The 22,073-nt window shown below is 40.5% G+C and overlaps 1 protein-coding gene and 1 long non-coding RNA gene across 3 annotated transcripts in view; one reads left to right on the plus strand and one right to left on the minus strand.

The window, feature by feature from the left end:
- Positions 1 to 22,073, minus strand: part of DLGAP1 (DLG associated protein 1) — a 429,880-nt gene that overhangs the window by 38,796 nt on the left and 369,011 nt on the right. The window lies entirely within an intron of this gene.
- Positions 19,836 to 21,764, plus strand: LOC130146643 (uncharacterized). Its single transcript, XR_008820968.1, has 3 exons — positions 19,836 to 19,991; positions 20,143 to 20,236; positions 21,305 to 21,764. It is a non-coding gene; the product is annotated as an uncharacterized LOC130146643 (long non-coding RNA).

The following is a 22,073-nucleotide window of genomic DNA, read 5'->3' on the forward strand; positions in this document are numbered from 1 at the left end:
CTGTACAGGTACAATTTAACCCAATAACAATTTTGAAGTTTAAGAGCCCTCTTTAACTTTCTGGGTCGAAATCAGTTCTCAGGGTTGTTCTATTTGAGTTCGTTTGTGCCTGCATGGTTTGGTTACTTTTATATCTGGAAATTTTTAAAAGCCACAATAAAACACAGAGCACAGTGAGAAGCATTGTTACTAACAAACTTTTCAAAGCTGACCCACACTGGGAAAGTTCTGCACTATGAGACAGTTATATTCCTCCAGTCATTAGGGGACTGGTATACACAGCAAATACAGAAATGTAGGTACACCAGTTTTGCATGTTATTCAAACCTAAGGCTGTTCAGAAGTTTTTCAGTTTTGACATAGACTATTCAAATGTGTTTAATACAACCTTTGTGAGATGGAATTTACTGTTTTTGGTACAGTAGCCACCTACTTTATTAAGCAAACTACCTCATGATGCTGATGAGTACAGGCTGTGATTCCTCACAGCAGAAAGCACTTTGTCACCTGATCCAGCAAAGGACTCGGATATCCTTAAAGTCTTGAAAGAAAGTATGTACTTTAGCTTTTCTGCTCAGTCCCCAGTGACATGAAGGCTTTACTGCTTTCATATAATCTCAAAAGTCTACCTTTCAATTTGTTTTGAGAATCTTATTTTATGCTACTTGATATCTAAGATTATATTAAATAGTTTGGCTAAGAGTTAAAAGTTATTCAAATGACAGCAATGATGAAGGGCTGCTGTGTTTCAATCAGATATATGTTGGGAAGAAAGTCAAATGCCAAAGACAAGAAAATAAAAGCCAATACAAACTAGAAGAAGAATGTGATTGATAAAAACAACATGAACAACTTTTTAGCTACTATAAATTGCTATGAAGCACCACAAGAATTGACATATATAATCTTTCTACCAGCTTCAATGTAGTTCACTGTAACTCAGAAGAGCTATGCAGGTAAAACACCACATTATATTATTCTTATAGATAATTACTAATAAACATAAATTTAGAAAACCAGCATTCAGGAAGGAAAGTATCATGTGGGTATTGAGCAAGAACATCTGTTCAGTGTGAAGTACTGACTTGTTTTTAAGCAGCCAGTACTGCATTTTTCAGTGTGCTTAATGCTTTTGGGGTGTTCCTAGCCCAAGCAGGAATATCTAAAACAAACAAGTTGTTCTTGTGTGTTTCCTAAAAAAACCAAAACCAAACCAAAACCAAACCAAAAGCAAATGCAAGAACTGCTTGCAGCAGGAAGAAGGAAGGGAAGAATGAAAATTATGACTAAATCCATGCTCCAGGCAGAAGAGTGACTTGTCACCTGAGAGAGAATTATGACCCAGCTCAAAAGTTCTGCCTCCCTGATAAGGTTATCAGATGACCTGTTAAAAGTCACCTGTCAGGGCAGATCCTCTAGCGCCGTGGGGGAAAATCCAATCCCTTCTCAAATGAGAAGGAAATGTAGACAAAGGGTTTACACAAGAAATTATAATTATCTTTGATCTAATTTCAGGTAAAATAGCAAAACTGACTCAAGCTTGAAGACGTTAACTTTTTTCAAAATGTAGAAAAAAATGAATTGCTTGGTGACGAAGGCATATGGAAAATGTGTATGAAACACATTCTGTCTTGAAAGGAATGAAAATCTACATCAAACCCTGATTTCCCATTTACATTCAAATTAACAATTTTCAGCCTTGCTCAGTGACAGGTTGGAGGTCACAGTGAGTGACCTAATCTTTTTATCTATTTGCTTGTGTCTATGACAAGAGTCCTAGTTAATAATGCAACAGATCAGCTGAAAATACTGGTTTGGTGTGAGAAATTCCTAATGATCAGCCTGCCTGTCCTGAGTACAAAAAATATTGACACCTCACTCACGGTCACCACAGTTTACAGATAAAAGCATTTAAACAAATCTGGACACAAGAATCACTTCTTGTTGGGAGACCCGAACTAGCAAGAGGACATCACCAGTTCCCAGAAGACATTTAGACAAAGGAAGATGGTAGCCCTGGCACACATGAAAGAGGACGGACCAGTCTTGTGTTACTTTTAAGTGAGTTATTCTCATTTCTTTCCACATATTTCTCCATTCATTAAAAAAATGCCTGTAAAAGAGGCCTTGAAGAAATTCAGTTTCAAAGTTTGTAGGAGTTGTCAGATACAAACTCCTGTAACTTCCTTGGAGACATCAGCTGCGTGTCTGATGATAGTCCAACAGCTTTTATTTCCTTCTTTTTTTTTTTGTTTGTTTCTCTTTTATTTAAAAAAAATCAGTTTAGTACAGGTGGAAATTTTAAAACTTGCCAACATGATCCTGAAACTCTGATGGCTGAATTCACATAATCATTCCAGTGGCTAAAATCAGAGGTTTATTTTACATAATTTCCACAAGGACAAGAAGCATTGTCACAGAAAAAACCAATTTGAATAAACTTTTCTCTCCCCAATTCACATATTATTTATTTTCCACTTAGAATTTTATTTAGCCAGAGATTTTGGAATTAGTGCTTATGCTCTCAGCCTGAGATAAACCTCCCTTTTCTCTAACCCCTAGACAGCAAAATAATATTAGCGTTTCTCACATTTACATAATTATTAAAAATGAATGATGCATTTTATACTGGCTTAGTTAAAAGCTAAACCCAGACATTTTCTGCTGGCTGAGTTAAAAGGTAGACCCAGGCCATCTATTTAATACATAAGAAGAGAAAGAAAACTCACCCAAACGAATTTTGACACTTGAAAGTAAGACCTTTTGAATCTCTAGACTACAGGAATTCTTTCTGAATATCACAAGGCCAATACAAAATCTTTGCAAATGCCAGGAAAGTGAATCCTACAAGTCCGTACAATTTCACATGCACATAGCAAATCTTCCACACCTCTAAGTCTATGAGATGCAGGAAAGATAAATCCTTAACCAATGCTCCAATTTTTGAGTTCTCTTCCTACCATTTTCTGCCCCAGCCTGAAACTTCCTCTTCTTAGTCACTCCTCTAATATGACCCCTTTGTCACACACACCTACTTCTCCTACAAACATGGTGTTTCTTTTGGAACAAAAATCTGTCTGAGACTTTGCTGGCTCACGGTGAACCAGAAGGTAACCCAAACTTCTGACTGAAGACGCTCCCACAGGCTTACAGGATGTGAAAGAAAGGGTTAGAGTCAGGTCTGGATCCTCTTGTCCACATTGGTCATAAAATATTTAAAAATAAATAAATAAATACACTAATACAGATAGCTGTGAACATTTGATGAAAACAAGGATGCTCAGGAGAGCAACATGCAACCGGGTTCAGCTCAGGCTGTTCAGTTCAGCTCTGCTTTGCTTGAAAACCTTTACATGACCTCAATTTCTGTTTGCACGGATGTTTAAAGAATGTCTGTCTTAATACCAGCACCTTTATCTGCCTGGTTAACATTGCTGAGAACATGTGGTTTTTCATTATTTGTTATTCTCATCAAATTACAGAGTCTGAACAGTATCACTGTCAAATGCCAATCACCCAGCACAAAAAGCAAATAATTAAAATGGACAGATGATGAATAATCCACAGGCCAGGGTCTGCTTTTCATAAATTGTCTGTTATCAAATGATAAACAAATACATCTGTAATAATGAGGACTGTTCATAAACAACTTGGGAACTGGCAAAAATTATAAATTCAAGATTAAAATCAGTTCCAGTGAGTAAATCAGTCAGCTCTTTTTACCAACAATATTAATATAATTTACTTTTTATCACGGGGGATCTAAGAAGATATACAGACTGTGCGTAGCTGTAGGTCACAGCAGCAGCATCCACGGCTGCACTGCGCCTAGCTGAGAGGACAGTTTGAGGCTAGTTGGACGTTTTCCAGAAAAGTTATTACTTTGGAGTAATTATGCATTTTTATGCATAATTACTCCATACATTTATGCACCCCCACTTTTTATTTGGGGTTAAGCATACCCAGATGAAGAGTTATTTTGGAATGACCACGGTACTTCTGGACAATTTCCGGATTTAGGGAGACTTTGCTGCAGAGAGGAGGGCAGCACGCTGAGCCAGCAGTCTCCTCCTGTCACCTTTGTATTCTTCCAAGTCTGTCAAATTGCTGGCACGTCTGATTCTCTTCAGCCTTTAAAGACTAAAAAGGGCAATATTCAAGGTATTGGCTGAATTGGGTGAAGAAAAGAGCAACAAAATGTGTGTGTGAACTTGCCTCTGTCTAAGATTTCTCAGGGCACAGACTTCCCTACCTTCAGAATGGTTACAAAAAGCACGAACAGTTAGATTTCAATAATTTGAAAGGCAGCTTATTACATCCACAATGTCATTGTTTTCCATATAAAATTACTGTTTAATCCATGTACACCAGAAGTGAAATGTACTTATAAAATGAAAAGGAACTTTCTTAACAGTTCTCCTGAACTTGGCACTTAGGACTGTGGATGAGTCATATTTTCCTTGTTATCCCATTCAGTTGACTTTTCTATATGTCTTGAATGTGCTATGTATTAACAGCCAAGTAGGCCACCACAGCAGTTTTCTTTGAGATTGGGAACCTGCTGATTTGACCTGTTTATCAAGAGAAAAGTGTCATCTCAACAGGACAAGATTGCTTTGTATTTTTCCTCCCTATTTTCCTCTTGTGAACAATTTCTTTTTAACCCCCTAGAGCCAAGCAAAAAGCCACTGGTCTAGAGGATCCCCCCCACCATTTATCTTCTTTTCTAATATTTGTCTATCATTCAAGAAAAAAATACAGGAACTTTTTTTTTTTTTTTTTAATATAAAAATCTAAATCGTGAGTTTGAAAAAGCATACCCTTATTGTTCTTTATGTATGTCTGTGAGGGACTCTTTGTGTCTATTTTTAAGCACAAGCAGTGGAATTTAGACTCTTAAAAGGGAAAATAAATGTATTTATGAACAACCCTATAATGATAAAGGGAAAAGTGCAAGACCTGTCATGACAGAAAGGAGAAGACAATAACTTCAAACCTTGCCATGTTCACACAACAGAATGGACTTCAGCTCTGTTGAGTGTGTTAGAGTACTTCAGGCTGGAAGGCACTATTCACTCTAATTTAAGTTAGTATTACAGTCAAAGAGCTTTCAGTTTTAAAAGCATCCTAAGCTGCTCTGAAATGTTCCAGAGCTTTGTTTTCATCACTTCCACTGCTACAAGTTAAAAGTAAGACCTCCTAGATCATTGTATTAGCCTCACTAAGGAAAACTGAGTCAATGGTACTTCCTCCTCCCCCATAAATTACATGTTGTCAAAAGAAAAACTGTGTTTAAAAGGCTACATTTCACATTCTTCAGGGTTCTGCATGCCACTTGGTCAAGAACTGAGCTTTCCATGACCTTCCACAGCCTGCCATGTGTGAAATTCATCCTACGTGACAATTTTAACATCAGTTACATCATTAACACATGTTCCTGTCTGCACAATGTTTTTTTGCACTTTGCCAGATGAGGCAGAGGCAAGATGAACTGTGACTGTGCACATGCAATTTTCCAATAAAAACAATATGGACATTATTATTCTTGGAAATACATTCAGAAAATTTTACTCTACGTTGTATAACATGCTTTTGGGTGACAGGTAAGCAAGGCACTGGGAATGTATGTTGAGTAAGAAAGAGGAGTCTATGAGTACAATAAATACCTGTGTGCATGTACTTGTCTACTTGTCTGAACACACAAATACAACTACCCATGCATGCACATACAGAATTATGTTAATCTTGACCTCTGCCTTTGCGTTTTGCTTTCGTTCCCATTTTATACGATGCAACAAATTTCAAGGTGTGCTTTAGTGTCTTTGGTTTCTTACAGGATGCTCCTTTTGGGTAGCATTTGACATACCTTGGCATATGACACTGGGAGGGATTATTTGGTCTATCCACAGCTTCCATGCAATCATATTAAATCCCAAAGTATCTCGTAGCACTAACCATTCTGACACAAACCATAAACCATCCCAAAACTACATGAAAACACATAGAACTTGCAGTAAATAAAAGGCTGAAACCTCAAAAGTGAAATGCTATGGGAAGAGAGCAGAACATCAAGGGCTCAGCCAGTGTCATGGGCCCTTCTAGGTAAGGGTGAAGGTGTCCAAGTGAGCCTTTCCTACAGATTAATTATTTTATTTGACACCACAGATTAAAGCTAAGAGGTTGGTGTGCCCAGCATTAACTGGTTTGGCAGCTTAGTTCACTGCCAGTTCTTCGCTTCACAGAACAGCATATAAAGAGATATTCGGAAATGTGTTTTCTGGAAACAGTTTTCTTCAGCTTTAAGGTAAGCGTACATGCATGTGCATATATTTGTATAAAGGTGTTACTGGGACACAGAGGGAATTACAGTTAATAGTACCAGATGTCCTACGGCTTTGTGTCAAAGACAAAAACCCTGCAGCTCGGTTACTCGTGCAACCTGCTTGCTATGGGCTAAAAAAAAATTTCTGCTTATGAGCAAAATAATACACGTTATTTCACTGCTCATTCTAGCACCAGCCCTATAATTACTGCATTCTCAACTATCTTCCACATTCCCCTTGAGCTGTGAATTACAAGCTTTCAGCGTATTGGATACTAGTTCTGTGGCATGATTAGATTACCATTTCCACAGGTTGCCAAAGCAGAAGAATAGCTCATCTAAGTATGAATAGATTCATTTAATTGAAGAGAATTTTCTTTACCTTTCAGACTAATCATCTGTGTCTAGCACAGGGTAAAAAAGAACAGAAATTCTTTGCAAGTTAGCTTCTCTTAGAAAATAAAATGAAACCCCTAGATTTTCTATCCCAGCATTTGAAGTTATGCAGATTTGGGGGTTTTGTCTGGATGCTCAGCAGAGAGCTGTAGTTTGCACAATGCAGATACAGACCTGTTTTGTGTTGTAAACCGAACGCGCCAGTCACTAAGGAGGCCAGAGCATAATGGAAAGTAGCCATTTTGTGTTCATTTAGTACACAGGCTTGGAGAAAAGAAAGACACATATCCATGTCATTTTTTATGTACTATTGAATAGAATATAAAGATTATAAATATTTTATTAGCCATTTATAGGTTAAAAAGGTAATTTGCATGGACTAAATATTTCCTTTTGGAATTCACGAAAACATAACAGGTTTGAATTTGGAATAAGAAGCAGCATTTGAGGATATTTGTTTTTTGCAGGATGTTTATTGTGTGACCATTTAAATGTGTATGTTCAGAAATAGTCAGATCACCAGTATGCCAGCGGCACCCGTTCCAGTGCTACCAAGCAGCTGTAACCCCAGCCTAATGGGCAGCACCTATCAGATTTACAGCTTTCTTGCGCTTCCAGAACTGCAGGCAAAGCAGGCAGGTGAGTCCACTCTACTGTCTGTTCAAGTATACAGGTAATAGATCACACGCAACCTGCTTGTCTTTTTGATGTGGAAGCTGATATATGGCATGTGGCAATGCGGGTCAGAAGCAGCCTCAGTGGCTCACTGGCTCCACTTGCCCACCATTGATGGGACACTGGTTTTGCTCAAACGCATTCAAATCCTTGCCCTACACAATGGCATAAAGCAGACAGCCCACAGGTTGCCTTCCCAGCCGTTTGCATACAAAAGGGTTTTGTTGGATGCAAAGACTGACCCATGCAGAACACCAGAGAAGTTGGTGAAAACTCATAGGTTCTTCCAACGGTGAGCAGCCTTTGGGCCCATCCCTTACGTTTGTAAATGAAATTCCAGCCACACATTTTCAGCCTGCTTGGCACTCTTATCACCCATGTTTTAACTCTCCGGTTTATGATTCTATTATTTTAATATGGTCTCCAGACCATCTGCAAGCCACCTACAGGGCCTGGCAGCTCACACAGTTTGGGAAACATTGCCTTGTGATACTCCTTTGTAGTAATTACATTTAGAGCTTGTTAAAAAGCCAAATCTAAACAACTTTGGAGATGTTCAAGGAGAACCATAGATTTCTTCTTGACATGCATCATTATGTAGAAAAAGAACATTCCGTGAAACACAAGGATATTTATTATTCAACAGATTACGCTCCATTACAGCTTAAGCTAGTCTGGAAAGAAAAGGACAGCATTATTTAATTAATGATGGTTTGCAAATTACATCCAGGGAGAGAATAGCTGCCTTTTCAGTTTTTGTTAGCCCTCATGTGGCCGTGTGAGCACTGCTCACAGAAATACTACTCCCTTCTCCCTCACTGACACACAGACACACACATAGTTCTCCTGACTTTGTCCTGACTGTTCCTGAATGGTTTTCCATTCAAGAAAGCATCTAGGCAAACAAGAACATGCTGCCTGTACGAAAAAGAAGCCCTTTACCTCAGGGTGTCCATCTCTCTCTCTCTCTAAGACAAACACTCCCTGTGTTTTCTGCCGTGGCCTCTCTCCAATCCTTCCACCCCCTCCTCAGCCCTGCCTCACATTGCAGCCTTTCAGATGCTCTTCCTGAGTCTCGCTGTTTCCTGCAAGCCGGTGTGATTACAGTCAAATTCCTCCTTCCTTACAGACTCTCAGGACAGTAGTTTTTCTGCCTGGTAGTTCAATGCATCCTTCTATCACTAGCTTCTTGTGCACATGCTGTTCTGCTTTCTATAACAATGCAGCAAATGTCACACTCTTTGTCCAGAAGGATAAAATCCCCATGTAAGCGCCTACTCAGCGCATAACGTACGCACAAAATGCCTGAAGTTTTCCAGCATGCTGGTTATGCCGTGATGTGGTACTGTTTTTCTGGAAATCCCAGTTACAACCTGACTCTTGTATGCTGGGTAATTTCAACCTGTATAATTTCAGTTCCTTGCTGTGAAAGGAAATCTGAAACAAATGCAAAGCACACTCACAATCCACTCAGCAAATATTGCCAGAAAACAAAAAGAGGAAAAATCTGGAAAAGCCTGTACCAATGGCTATAAATGCCTAGAAAACACATGCACTCTGGGCAAGTAATTTATCCCACTCTCCTTACAACAGCTATATTTGGATGGGATGAACTGCCTTTTGGCAGTGTCTGCCCCCCTCCCTGTACTGAATGGCAGGCCCAGATGTCTAATTTTGGATGGCCAATTAGGCAAGAGGAATCCCAATGCTAAACAACTCCAGCACATTGCTGCACACAGTTGCACCTATTTGTATTTAGTCCCTTTTCTCCATTTTTGTCAAGCTCTGAGATGAAAATCTGAACACAAAGAGATACTATTCTAGCCTCAGAGTTTATCTGTCTCGGATACAGTGGTTGTAAACGTGCAGAAGGGCTCCACTTTGCTGTTTGTCTAGCGCTGTGCAATGGAAATCAGCAGTTTGTAGACAGCTCTTTCAAAGATCAGAGAGAAGAAATGCTCCTTTCTTTCCTCTCTGATTTCCTCCGAGTTAACAACAGATATTGACCTTATGGATTCACTGTAGCACATTGTGAATTATGTATGAAATGCAATTTCCCTGTCTGCTGTGAACAAGTTTTGGCTGTGCTGTTTGCAGTTGACCTGTTGTCAGAGGGCTCACAGTATTCTCAGAGACATAGCTAAGGCAACCCAACTCAACAAAAATAAACTGTTCATTTTCAATTAAGAAAAATATTTTTTAATTTCTGAAAATCCTCCCAGCAAGCAGCTTGTCATAACTCCTCCTAACACAGTTTAAAACCTTTTAAAAGTACATGTTTTATTCTCCCAAGGGTTCAACATGCGCTTAAGGGTAAACTGCAATGTTAAGTAAATAGAATAGAATAGAATAGAATCCTACAATGATCATCTAGTCCAACTGTCTGACCACTTCATGGCTACCAAAAGTTAAAGCATATTATTAAGGGCATTGTCCAAATGCTTCTTAAACACTGACAGGGATAGGGCATCAACTACTTCCCTAGGAAGCCTGTTCAAAAAAAAACCCCACAAGCAAGGGAGATTCAAAAGTATGGGATGCCTCACTAGCACACCTAGAATCAAGAAATCAACAATGATTATAGCCTACCTATGCTTTTTTCCATCCAACGAAACTTACTTCAGTGAAGATCTCCCAGATTACATCAAATGAGTGATCTCAGATAATAGGTCCCATACAAAGAAAACCTAACTTTCAGATATAGCCTGGCTTATGCTAGTTCCCTGCTCAGTACATTTCTTGTGCCCTCCGATTCGGTCATCAGAGACCTTCTGTGAGTTTTATACGTGTGACTAGTCTTGGGGACTAAGGTGGAATTTGGGCTATCTTAATATGGCTCTAGAAGTTTTGCAGCCCACTAGCAAATCAGAAAGAATCAGCTGATTTTTCAGTGGGAAAACATATTTTTAGAATTCTACTCAGAACATTTCTCTGTAGTTGGGTTATTAAGAAGTTGGAACATGAGCACATTTCTATGGCATTATTCAATTTTCCTTCCTTTTGTTACATTCAGTTTTAAAGCTTCCAATCAGTGTTTTTCCCTCATCTTACTTTTATTGTCATCCTAGGAACAAAATGCCAACATAACAATGAAAAATAAATAAAGCACTTACTTATTAACGATATATAAAAGCCACAGAAGAGAACTGGATTACTGAAGTTATGAGGAAATTTCAACCAGGTGTTTTTTTCTCTCTCCTCTGTGCAAGCCCCATTAACAATGTACAGTGTGTGCATCAACAACGTACGCATGGTTCTGGATGTGTAGGGCAGGAGTTTAGCAGACCCCCCCCCAGCAACATGGGAACAGCATCCAACTCCACTGCTATTTTTCTGAAGCTCCAAGATTTTTTTTGGGGGTACAAACTACATTCACACTTGAGCTAATAACATAAGTAGAGGCAGAGATGTAAGCAAGCTACCCTTAACTGATGACCACAAGAGTAAATCTGACAGACACTTAAGTACAGCAAGTAGATTTGTGTCAACAGTTCATGCTGCTGATGCAAGGGTTGTCCTGTAAGTTGCATCCAAAAGCAAGCAGAGTTGGCTTGGAATGTTTACTTCTAAAAATTATTCATAAAATGGCTTATTTTAGGTGCACCAAATCCTGGTTTCCTTATGGGCATGTATAATTTGCACTCATGGAAACTGTAGGAGCCCTCTTTTCTCCTGCTCTCAAGTAGTTAAAAGTTAAACTGTTTAGCTATTTGCATGCAATGAATTTGTTGTTCCCTCACTTAGACCGCTATGTCCTGTTATACATTACACATCCAAGGATTAGATATTGTATACACTTAATTGCTTTTGATCCTGTAGTGGAAATAAATTTTATAAGCCAGCCAAACTTCTAACCACGTATACATCTGCTGTCTCCCTGAAGCTTGCTGACAGTTAATTCCCTTCACATCTTCTGTAAGCTGCACAAGAGGTACTATTCCCAGTGCCCCTGCAAGGTTACAGCCTGCTCCCATCCCACATGACTAAATCAAAGCATTCCAAAAAACCAAAGGGACAGTCAAGTCTCAGGAATTTCAAAGCAAACGTTTTCTGTATGTCTGGGTCTTCAAATCCTGCCAAATCATTTCTCCTAGTAATCACAAGTGTTTTGTTTAGCACACCAGCTCAGCTCCTGGCTTCTATTTCACTGACAGAGCAGAGACTTTGATTCTGGCTTGACGTACACCTGGATAAATCCACCAATGTTAACAGAACTGCACAGGTATAACTGAAAAGAAATAGAGATCCAGGTCGGGCTTTGTGCACACAGATATCATGTAGTAAGTATGCACCATGATTTTTGTAGTAAAACTGCACAGCCTGTTCAAAAGCACACATCCGTAGGGAGTGACAGCCTCCCAGGGGATAGCTTGTCACTGTGGTAAGGCAGCAGGCAGCCCATGACAGATAACACACCTGTCTTAACTGAGGACAACTCCAATACAGATTTTTCAATCCACCAGGCAGCCTGTTCAGAGAATGCTAGAGCTCTAGGAAAATGGCAATTCCATATAGCATCACTTAAATCAACATTTAATTTAAGCATGGCAAAGCCACCGAAAAGTGTTGCCCTGTACGTAGAGTGATTGAATATGGGACTGTGCTATGCTGTAAGGCAGAGCTGCCAGCTTGTGCCACCCCACCAACTCAAGGCCATGCTGGCTGGAGCAGAAGGTCAGACGTGAAGCTGCAAGGGTTTAACAGTAAGGTTTGCCCAGCTATGCCTAAGGGTGAGCTGGGAGGGAGCTGTCAGCAATAAAGAAGAGTAAATGGACTTATCGTAGCCAGTCTCAGATGGTTCTGAATCAATCGCACACTCTCCTGGGCCACCTCCAGTATGGCACTACCTGTGAGGGGCATGGGACAGAGATGCATCATCACACAGCTCTCCTTCTAGGTGTGATAATATGGTCTCCTTTGGTAAGAGCTGTAGCTCTTGATGTGCCTGCTCTGGGTGGATTCCCAAGGCAATGTCTCTCTGACATCTCCCTGGTCTTCCCTGGAGAAGGAGCCATCCACCATTCCCCTGGCTCAGCCCATGTTAACAGCGGTCTTTTATTCTCTGCTGCTACTGCCCCAAACAGAGCCGTTCAGGTAAGACTCCCTTTTTGTTAATGGATGTAAATCTAACAATCTTCCATAAGAATGGATGCAAGTTTTTAATCTAAATATGGAGTCTGCACATGACAGGAGAGAGAAGCAGAAGAAAAGAAGAAAGGAAGGAAAGCAAGCAGGTCCAGATCCGACACTAGGCTCCAACTCACCACAAAACCTAAGGACAGGTATAATATTCCCAGTTTTTCTCGTATGAGAAAGAGAAGCTTGTCTTTCTTACACACTGCTCCCTCATACTCTATTTCTCTTTTCCTAACACTCTCAGAAACTTCTGTCTTCACTCAGTCATCCTTGCTCTAAGTTTCTTAAAATTGCAATTGGATAATGTCCCTGGCTCTGGGGAAACCCCTTGTCAGAAGGATTCCTGGGGATATCGCCCCTATCTGATGAAACAGGGAGTAGCTAAATTGCCAAAGGACTGACTAAAGATATGGTTCTGTCTTTGTATTAGAAATCCCCTTTTACCAGCAACTTTTTTTAAGGAACCCTATAACACAATACGTATGCTTGTACATTCATGCTCCTGTTTTTTATTTTCTGTCAAATAAGATGCTGATTTTCTGAATATTGTGATCTGTGTGTGTGTTTCATTGGGAATTTGGACCTTAGCCTGAGCACTTGCTACCTTGACCTTAAAGATCCCAAATGTGTGGGCACCATTTGAAATAATTTCCCCAAACCTATCTAAATTTTTCACTCTCTCTGTGTTTACATGTCACACTTAATCACATGCAAAAGCCCTGTGCATAACAACACACAGACAACCCTGCAGTAAATGTAAAGAGGGGATTGCTTAAACCCTTTAGGTTTCCAGTGTCTTCTCTCTCTGCCCTGAGCCATGTCCTGCAATCTTATTTGCTTTAAAGTAACCCTCAAAATACTTTTCAGGAACTTGGTTAATCTGGTATTATGCTTCTAATATTTCAGGGAAGACCATGAATGACATTTAGCTAACAGGCAGTGTGTAGCTATGGACATAATTGCTTCTGAGGTAAAAACCTTGAGCTGAATGTGCATATGGTTTACATTTGTTTTTTAAAAGAAGTCCCTCATAAAGCATGTTGCCTATCCCACAAGGCATAATAGTCTGCAGAAATGGTGGAGATGAAGTCTTCCCATTAATAATTAAATTTCTGTCGCTATCACAGTGGTGAGCATTAGGCAATTACCTTTTGTCTTTGGAGCTATTTGTTCAGATAGCTTTGTAAATAAATCCCTGCCTTCACGGGTCTGATCCATTAAAAAAAAAAAAAAGAAAACCAGCAAGCTACCTCTTGTTCCAGAAGACGCCAAGGACTTCTGCAAAAGTCATGGCTTCTGCCCCAACCACTATATGCATTTTGTTCACAGTCTTTGATGTATTTATCAATAAGCAATAAGCAGAAAGAAATGCCCACCACTTTTACTCATTTTATAGCTCATAAGAGAATATTTTTGAGAAACTATGTAAACCCTGAGTCAGCGCAAGGAGTTGTTAAGGCCACTGCTGTCAAATACATGAAGCGCTTGGAATTGCTTCTGTGCTTGACAAGTGTGGTGTGTGTGTGTCTCAGCCAGGGCACACGTACTGACAACACAATCTTTCCAACAACAACCTGCACAGCTCAGTGTTGCAACCTCATGCATGAGGGACTCGGGACTCGGACAGAAGAGGCAGAACTCAGGCACAGCTATTTTTGGGATATTCTTCCTACTGCCACCAAAGGGGATACAATGGATGGGACTTGTGAATACTGCTGTCCAGGTGTCCTCAACAAATCAGTAGGCTATTGGCCTGCTGATGCTGCCTCTTCCTTCAGTGGCAGCATCCCTAGCAAGCCACTGGCAAGCTGGGGCTCACCAGCTTCCATGTAGATGCTTGGAGCATACACGGTTTAGACTCCCACCCTGTCTCAGCACCCTCCCTCCACCTCTATGCCAAAATCCAACTACGAGAACTTGCAGTTTAAGGTGTGCTGCTTTTTTGCCATAGATTTTCAGACATCAGCAACATGTTGGAGGTACTGCCACTTTTTCCTTTCATTTTTGCTTGCTCTCAAGCACACATTTTTGTGGTAAGGAAGAATGAGGATGTTTCTGTATTTTGGAATGTAGAAGGCTATGATTGTGCCAGTGAAGCTATATTAAGAAGAAGCCTGAGCTAAAGTGTTTATAACCAATAATGAATTTAGCCACTCCTTTTTCTATTCACAAAGCTTGCAAAAAGTTTTTTTGATATTTTTTGTTATGCAGCAGCATTCTATAACACCTCTTATGGATCTAGGTCAGGTTTTAGCACTTGTTTATGAACAGCTCACTTCAACTGTACCTCGGCATATTCAATGTTTATGCTGTATGGCTGAGCAACTTTCATCACAACTCACCATTACTGCTCTTTGTTAATGGAAACTTTTGTAAAGGGTAGAGAGATTAACAACTTCAAAATACCTGCAAAAACATTCTCAGTATCTGAGAAATGAAAACTGCTCTTTGAACTTTCCATGAAAAATACCTGGAAAGAGTGAAAAATGCTGTTTAAAGAGACTTTGCGTTACTTTTCAGATAAAATGTATATAGGGGAGCTGGGGTTAAAAGTCCCTATCCCCAGGTCAGAAATAAATAAATGGAACACTGTAGTGTTTATTCCTAAACCGAACATTATACAGGATGGAATTCAACAGCAAAGTTAAATATAAAATAAATCCAACAAGATTATAGAAGGGCACTGTAACCCTGTCCCTGCAGTGACCCGTGTAATAGCTCTATGGTGGTGCTTGTGATGACATGTCAGCAATCCCACATTAAATGTACTTTAAAGGCATATTAGCTTCTCCTCTTTGTGCTTCCAGAAGTGTTTCCTTCGATCCTTTATGAACACATTTCAGTGTCTTCTGTCCTCTTCCCCTTACCCCCACGTTATCTGCAAGCAGTGTTACGTTGCTCCCTCCTGACCTTCCTCCTCAGCTGATCGCTGCAGTGAGGAAAGTATTTCGAGATACCAGCTCATGTTTTTTCCCTCTTCTGTTTTTAGCAGAAATTCCCTCACAGCAGCTTGTTCAAAATAGCTGCCATGTGGAACCACTTTTGCAGACACATTTGCTTTAGTGCTGGCAAAGAGCTAACACTGACTTTGTGAGACATGGAGGTAAAAGAGGCAGATGTAGCCCTGGAGCAGCAATGGCAGGAGCAGTGATGGGTAAGGGCGCAAGGAGCAGGTCTCTGTACTGGGTAAATACTGTTTGGGCTGAGTGGAATCAAATTCTCTGGATGAACTGGAGGATGGGTAGGTATGCAGGGGATATTTAATATCATATTTTACACTTGTGAAGTTACATGTTAGATAGCATTTAATATAGGCCCTTGTCACTTGATTTCAATTAGCTCTTCCAGAAAATTAGCCCTAAAATTGTATGCTTGGGAGAGCTTAAAACACTATAGTTGCCCCACAGATGATGTGGGTAGGCGGAGGGAGCTCATCTGAATGAAAAAACCACAAACTTCTTACTCTGAGGCCACAATTACCACCTCCAAGTTTGAAGGCTGGCGATGGCAAGGACAATTTTTCCATGAGAAACAGCGTAGATGATGCCTGCTTTCCCCCTGGATAACTTCTTTCTCACTTCAGCCTCTCCTCTCTCCATATCTTCATCCCCCTTTTGCCAAATGCCCTGTTGCTTCACCTCTTCTCGGTATCTCCGTGTCCCTTGCTCCAGGCCCCTGGTGCCACCAGCTCAGCAGGGCCAGGCAGGGCGAGTGGCACCCCCGCCCCCATCCTCACCCTTCAGGGCTGCCGGGGCTGGAGCAGCTGGCTTTGCCAGCGGGGATGCAAGCCCCAATTGTGCTTTCATAGCCCACCACTGATTTTGACAAATCCCAGAAGAATGTAAGCAATCCTGAGATCTTTTCCTTATTAATTTGGCTGGAATTGATCAGTGAGTTAAAAAGTTATTCAAGGGGGCATGGGTTATTGGCCTCTGCTGGCCTGCAGGCAGTGGGAGAATCAAGGTTTAGAAAACCAGGTTAAAATCAGCTATTCCTTTTTTTTTTAAAAAAAAAAAAAAAGGTAGAATTTTATTCAGAAGTAGCTGATTCATAATTATGCTGTAAGGTGTCAACAATGGGAAGTCTGAAACACCTGTAGCACACTGTCATCAACGCTGCTTGTGACAGAAGCACTGTGACATGGGCAGCTGCGGAAGAACCTGATCCTTAATGAACCGTCATCTCTGAACTCCTGAGCTGCCTTTGCTTGTGCATTGTCAGAAACTCATTTCCTATTCAAGTAGTAAGTTTTGTAACGGCAGTCAGGACACACACTTCTTCATCCATGAGGATACAAAGATGTATTCCCGCTTCTGGTGTAAAATTCCGTGTTAGGAGGAATTGCATCTGTCACCTGAGGTTCACATCTTAATGAACATTAGCAAATATCACCATTTGCTGCCATTTGGATCTTGCAGTGAAATGGCTGATTAGACTTGTTGGATGCAGGAGCTTTATTAAAATCCGTAAGTTCAGGCTATGTGCAAATAAATACAAGGTATATTCCACTGGCATGTATAGCTGTTTTCTCTGTGTATATACTTTTCATCTATAGAAAACTTTTCAACACCTGTTTTTGCTTTTCTTCCTGAAAAATGATGCAAAGTTATTCCCTATGCCTCTTACACTATTCTTTTTCACTGTGTGCTGACACATATGGTGGAAAAATGTTCACGGCCTTGTAGAAAGCAGTAAAAAAAATTACTGAGATTTCCTAGTAGTCCCATTTGTAGCAAGTATTGACAAATCTTGACATTTTATCATAAGATACTTTGTTAAAATACCTTTCTCAAAGCTCTGGTCCTCGAATTAGGTTAATATTCCTGTAATAAATCAATTGAACTGAAATGGTTTGAAAATCAGAATATAAGTAGAAATAAATTCTTTTTTTACATCTATCTCATTATTATTAGGTACTCATCATACTTCCAGGTTTGGGGTTGATGCTGCATACAAATGACAGTGAATGGTCTGGGATATTTTAGACCTCATAACTCATGAACAACAAGTTAAAATGTACCCTCCCAGAAATCATATATGGTGATCTCAAATTTTCTGGGAGTTTCTTATGGGCAGGGAGAATAGAACTTACACAAATCCTCCTTTATATCTTTTTTTCCCCCTTAATATTTTAAAATCTGAACCTTTCAAACCACACCTCTGCTCTAAGCTAGCAAAGTCAACCAGAAAAATTTACAGGAAAAAAAAAAATTCCAATATTTAATTTTACTCATTCAAAAAAGAGAAGATGTGGCATTTTATGATCTTACACTGTGGTAATACTTGGAATTTTGTATTTGGTATCACAGAAATAAAATACATAAAAGTAAGGTTAAATGAGAAATGAACAGCCTCGTAGTCCTGGACAATTCACTAAATACTTTTTTAGAAAAGGAAAGCTTTCAAGGCCTCACACTATTAAGCAGGGGCCTGTACCACCCTGGTATTACAACCTCTTTTTTTAGGACCAGACAGCATAAACACAGACTGATATTACTTTTGGTACACTCTGCCTAGCACAGTTTGTGTGGGAGTTTTCTGAAAGCTTGCCCCAATAAATGATTTACTGGGACAGTAGAAAGATCAGGAAAGCGCTGAGCTGGCCTCTTAAGACAAATTACTTTCTTCACTCCCTCCTTGAAATCCTTTAAAAATTTCTCGTAATGATTAATTTTCCAGAATTCTAAAATCTGTTGAAGATCAGGACCATGACCACCACATATCTCTCCTGGGATAAAGGCATGGCCTGGTCTTGGATTGAATCCCATCTGGTGAATTCACGCGTTTGCTTTGGGTATCCATTTGCTTTACTTGTTACCTGAATTTTCCTACAGAACCATTAGGGTTTTGATGCTTTATAATGCTGCACATTTCACTACCAAACAAAACACAAGAGAGTGTTTTGCCCTCCTTTTTTATATTAATTTTGTCAAAATAATTTGTTTCAGTCTTAGTAAAGACAAAACCAGACTCGCAGGGAGGAAGGAAGAGGCAAGTGGGAAGATACCAATAAAGGCAGAGAAGACAGATAACGGAGATGGAACGAAATGACTCCATGTACTCAGGGGGCTCCCCTGCCTTTCCACATACTGGTACCTTGCTGGGACCCCTGAGGAGTTTCACAATCCACATAATAAAGAACCAGTGGTAGGAATCACATGGAGAAGAACAATTAAGGACAACAAGAAAAAAAATTACAGGCGTAATTGTGCCTTGTTAGAAGTACTTTATGATAATAAACAATGATATGTATTTCTGATGATAATGATTCTGCATTTCACTCTCTCCACTTATTCTAATTTCCCTCTACATCACCACTGCTGTCTCATACAGGATATTTGTGCGAAAGATGAGTTAGAAAATTAGATTCCATTACAAAAGCATCAGGTATAACAAGCAAAGCTATGGAAAATAAACTCTCTTCCTTTACTGCTTCTGCACCTGTCATTTCCAGTGGTTTCCACCACCCACCCATACATGTTAAACATTTTACAAGCATCACTAACTCTCATATTCTCTTCATTTTACTGAAGGAGAAACTGAGGCATAGAATAACTTGCCTACAAATAAGGACCTACCAAGCAGCTGGGCTAGGCACCAGGCCAGTCTGCAGTTGCATGCTTTAACTGTTTCTGATGCTTCTATGTAGAATATTATTAATTACTGGCAATTTGTAGTAGGCAAACCCATATGAAGGCCTTATTAGCTGTGTGTGAACACAGGGAGAAGAGCTTCTGCTCCCCAGAGGAGCTCACGAAAGGCTCACAGCTTTAATAGCCCATAGAAGCTCACACTGGGAAAAAAGATCTTTCAAAACATTGCTCCCATAGTAATTTTAATTATGACAGATCATTAGTCAGCAAACCCATGCTCAGGGACTCCTTATTGAGCAAGTAAAACCTTGTATCCACAGCTGCAGCTGTGACTGCAAGCTGGAGTGCATCACAGTGCTAACAAAAGCAATTACAGAAATATTAAGACCTTTAGCAAACCCAGGCAGGACAGTTAATTCACCTATCACTAGTGATCTGATTGACTTACAACACCAGGGAGGAGAAGAGCTGCTAGGGATGCAGACACTCACTGCCTGTGGGGCAGCAAAGGGTCAGGTGTTTGCCCCCTTTTTAGCAGTAATTTGGTACCCAAGGGCTGTGTGTGCCTTTGAAGTGCAATGCAGTTATTTTCAAAGACTCCCATCAACCAGCCCATCGTGTAACTTCAGAAGAAATGACACTGTAATAGCAGACATAATATTCTTCTTGCAGAGTCTGCAGTTCTCCGACACGTCTGCTTGACTCTCCTTTCATAGCGGACAAACCTCCCGGCAGGAACCAGTTAACAGGGACAGCAAGGAGCAGCACCAACACACAGCAGCTCTGGAGGAAGGCAGTCATGTATTTAAAAAGGAAAAACCACCACCAAGAAGCCCACAAAAAAGCCACACTATTTATTTTTCTGGGAGGTGAGTGGGAAGGCTTTCAAAGCATGGCTTTTTTTCTGTTTTGGCACAAAAAGTACTTTTCCAAATTGAAATCTTCCATTAGGCTGGCTTGGAAAACGGCATGTGGTTTACAACCATGGCTTGTTCTTTTCAGCTTTGCCTCCTCTTCCAGGTTAAAGTCAGCAGCTGGGAGTGTCTCTGGGAGGAGAGTGTAAGAACCACAGCATCCCCAGCGTGTTTCCACTGGCTGGCTTTGGGATCTGCAGGTAGTAAACACAAGCGCTCTCCCTAAAAGGACCTTGCTTGGCAGGATACTGAGGGAAAAAAATGAGACTATTGCTGAGGTGGGGAGCAAAAAGAAGTTGTTATTTGCTGGCACAGGGAAAAGGAGCAAAGGATGCTGAAAGGGTACTGGGCAGCTGCTTTTCCGGCTGCTCTGGGAGCCAAGGGAAGAGCCTTTGATCTGCTGAGCAGGCCTGGGCTTGCCGCCAGGACCTATATCCTTTCTCCAGCAGTGACAGCAGGCTTCCTCGCTAGATCCTCTCCGATTGCAGAGTCAAAAACAAGTGACGTAACTCGTATAGGGACCTCACTGAAATGTTTCTATTATCACCAGCTCTGCAGAAAACATATGCTACAGATGCCTCAATCTGAAATTATCTTCTCATTCAAGGCGGTGAAAAAAAACAACCCCAAAAACCCCATGAGGTCCTCTGGATAACATCTTGCAAAGCCTCATAAAAAACCCTGTAGTGTACTGGTGAATTAAACAGACCCATTGGTTCTACAGCTGAACTACCATGTCTGCACAGCACCTTGGCCAAGCAAGCCCTCCCCCAGATTTTAATGTGCTTTTACCAATTGTGACTGGGAGATTCGAATAGGAATATGGCTTCCAGACCTATACCTTAAATGGTGTCATCAAGGTAGTATTTACTAAAGAACGAGCTGTTATAAAATAATTGCCAACAATTCTTAGTGCAGAGTGATGTGAAAACCAGCCTTCTTGATTTATGGCAGTGCCCAAGAAAGGGGAATATGCAGACAGCTGTGTTCCTTAGCTCTCAGACCAAAACAGCCAGCATATACAGAATTTCCTCTGGCACCAGCATGCCTTTAGTGCTTATCAGCATGACACGCTACCACCATCACTGCAGGTAAATTCTGCTTGAATGCAATTCAGGCTTGCATCTTACCCCAGAACCAGCCAGGATTTGAAAGTCCCACCACACAAGCATTTGAAGCACACAAACATGCAACATTCTATTTCTAATGAAACTAAATCATACCTTTTTGCATGATATAACCAAAAATTCACTTCACCTTCTTTGCAGCTCAACAGCTTTTGCAACACTGCCTCCTGTTCCTTTTGAAGCTTACCGTCACTACTGAGATGCAGCCTTGCAAGACGCTAGGAGTACTGGCTCAGGAGTTTGGACGGTCCCATAAAGTTAACTCAACCAAGCAGTTCTAGTCTCTCAATAATGCTTCCATATTGCTATCAGGTACTTGCTGCTTTGTATTAATGTTACTTGCATGGCAGTAGTGCTTCTTTCAGGTGGGGTCCCCTGCCAGATGCACTGGGTGGCTCTGCATTAGTTCTTTTTCCCAGGTCATAGTTTAACACTGTGGGATGCGATTGTTGTACCAGGTGCATTGTTTTCACCATGTCCAGCTTTGCTGAACACAGCTGAAGCCCTGATATTTGGGTCAGGTTCTGTCTCCAGCCATTATCATACTGACTTCAACTTGCTCTTGATGAAACCTTTAGTCCCTGGTGCTACTGGGGCACCAGTTTCAATCTGTGATGCTGCCTGCTGCTTTTCACAGGGACAGAACCTGCAAAGATTTTGTGCTCTTTTTTTCTCCCCCAGCTGCTAAGTTTTACTGAACCTATCAGGCATTGCTACACATGAGAAGATACTTTAAACACAAACTCATTAAGAAGTTGGGTGTATTGAGAAAAGAACAAACCACAGAATATGAGCAATGAGTTCTGAAATGATTGGCTATATTTTGCATTCTAGCACACACAATCAAATTTTGTAGAGTTCTTTTTGAACCTATGCAGCTGAAACCTGTTTTTTTCCCACTTGAGACACT

This window comes from Falco biarmicus, chromosome 3, assembly GCF_023638135.1.
Source record: "Falco biarmicus isolate bFalBia1 chromosome 3, bFalBia1.pri, whole genome shotgun sequence".
Classification (NCBI taxonomy): Eukaryota; Metazoa; Chordata; class Aves; order Falconiformes; family Falconidae; genus Falco; species Falco biarmicus.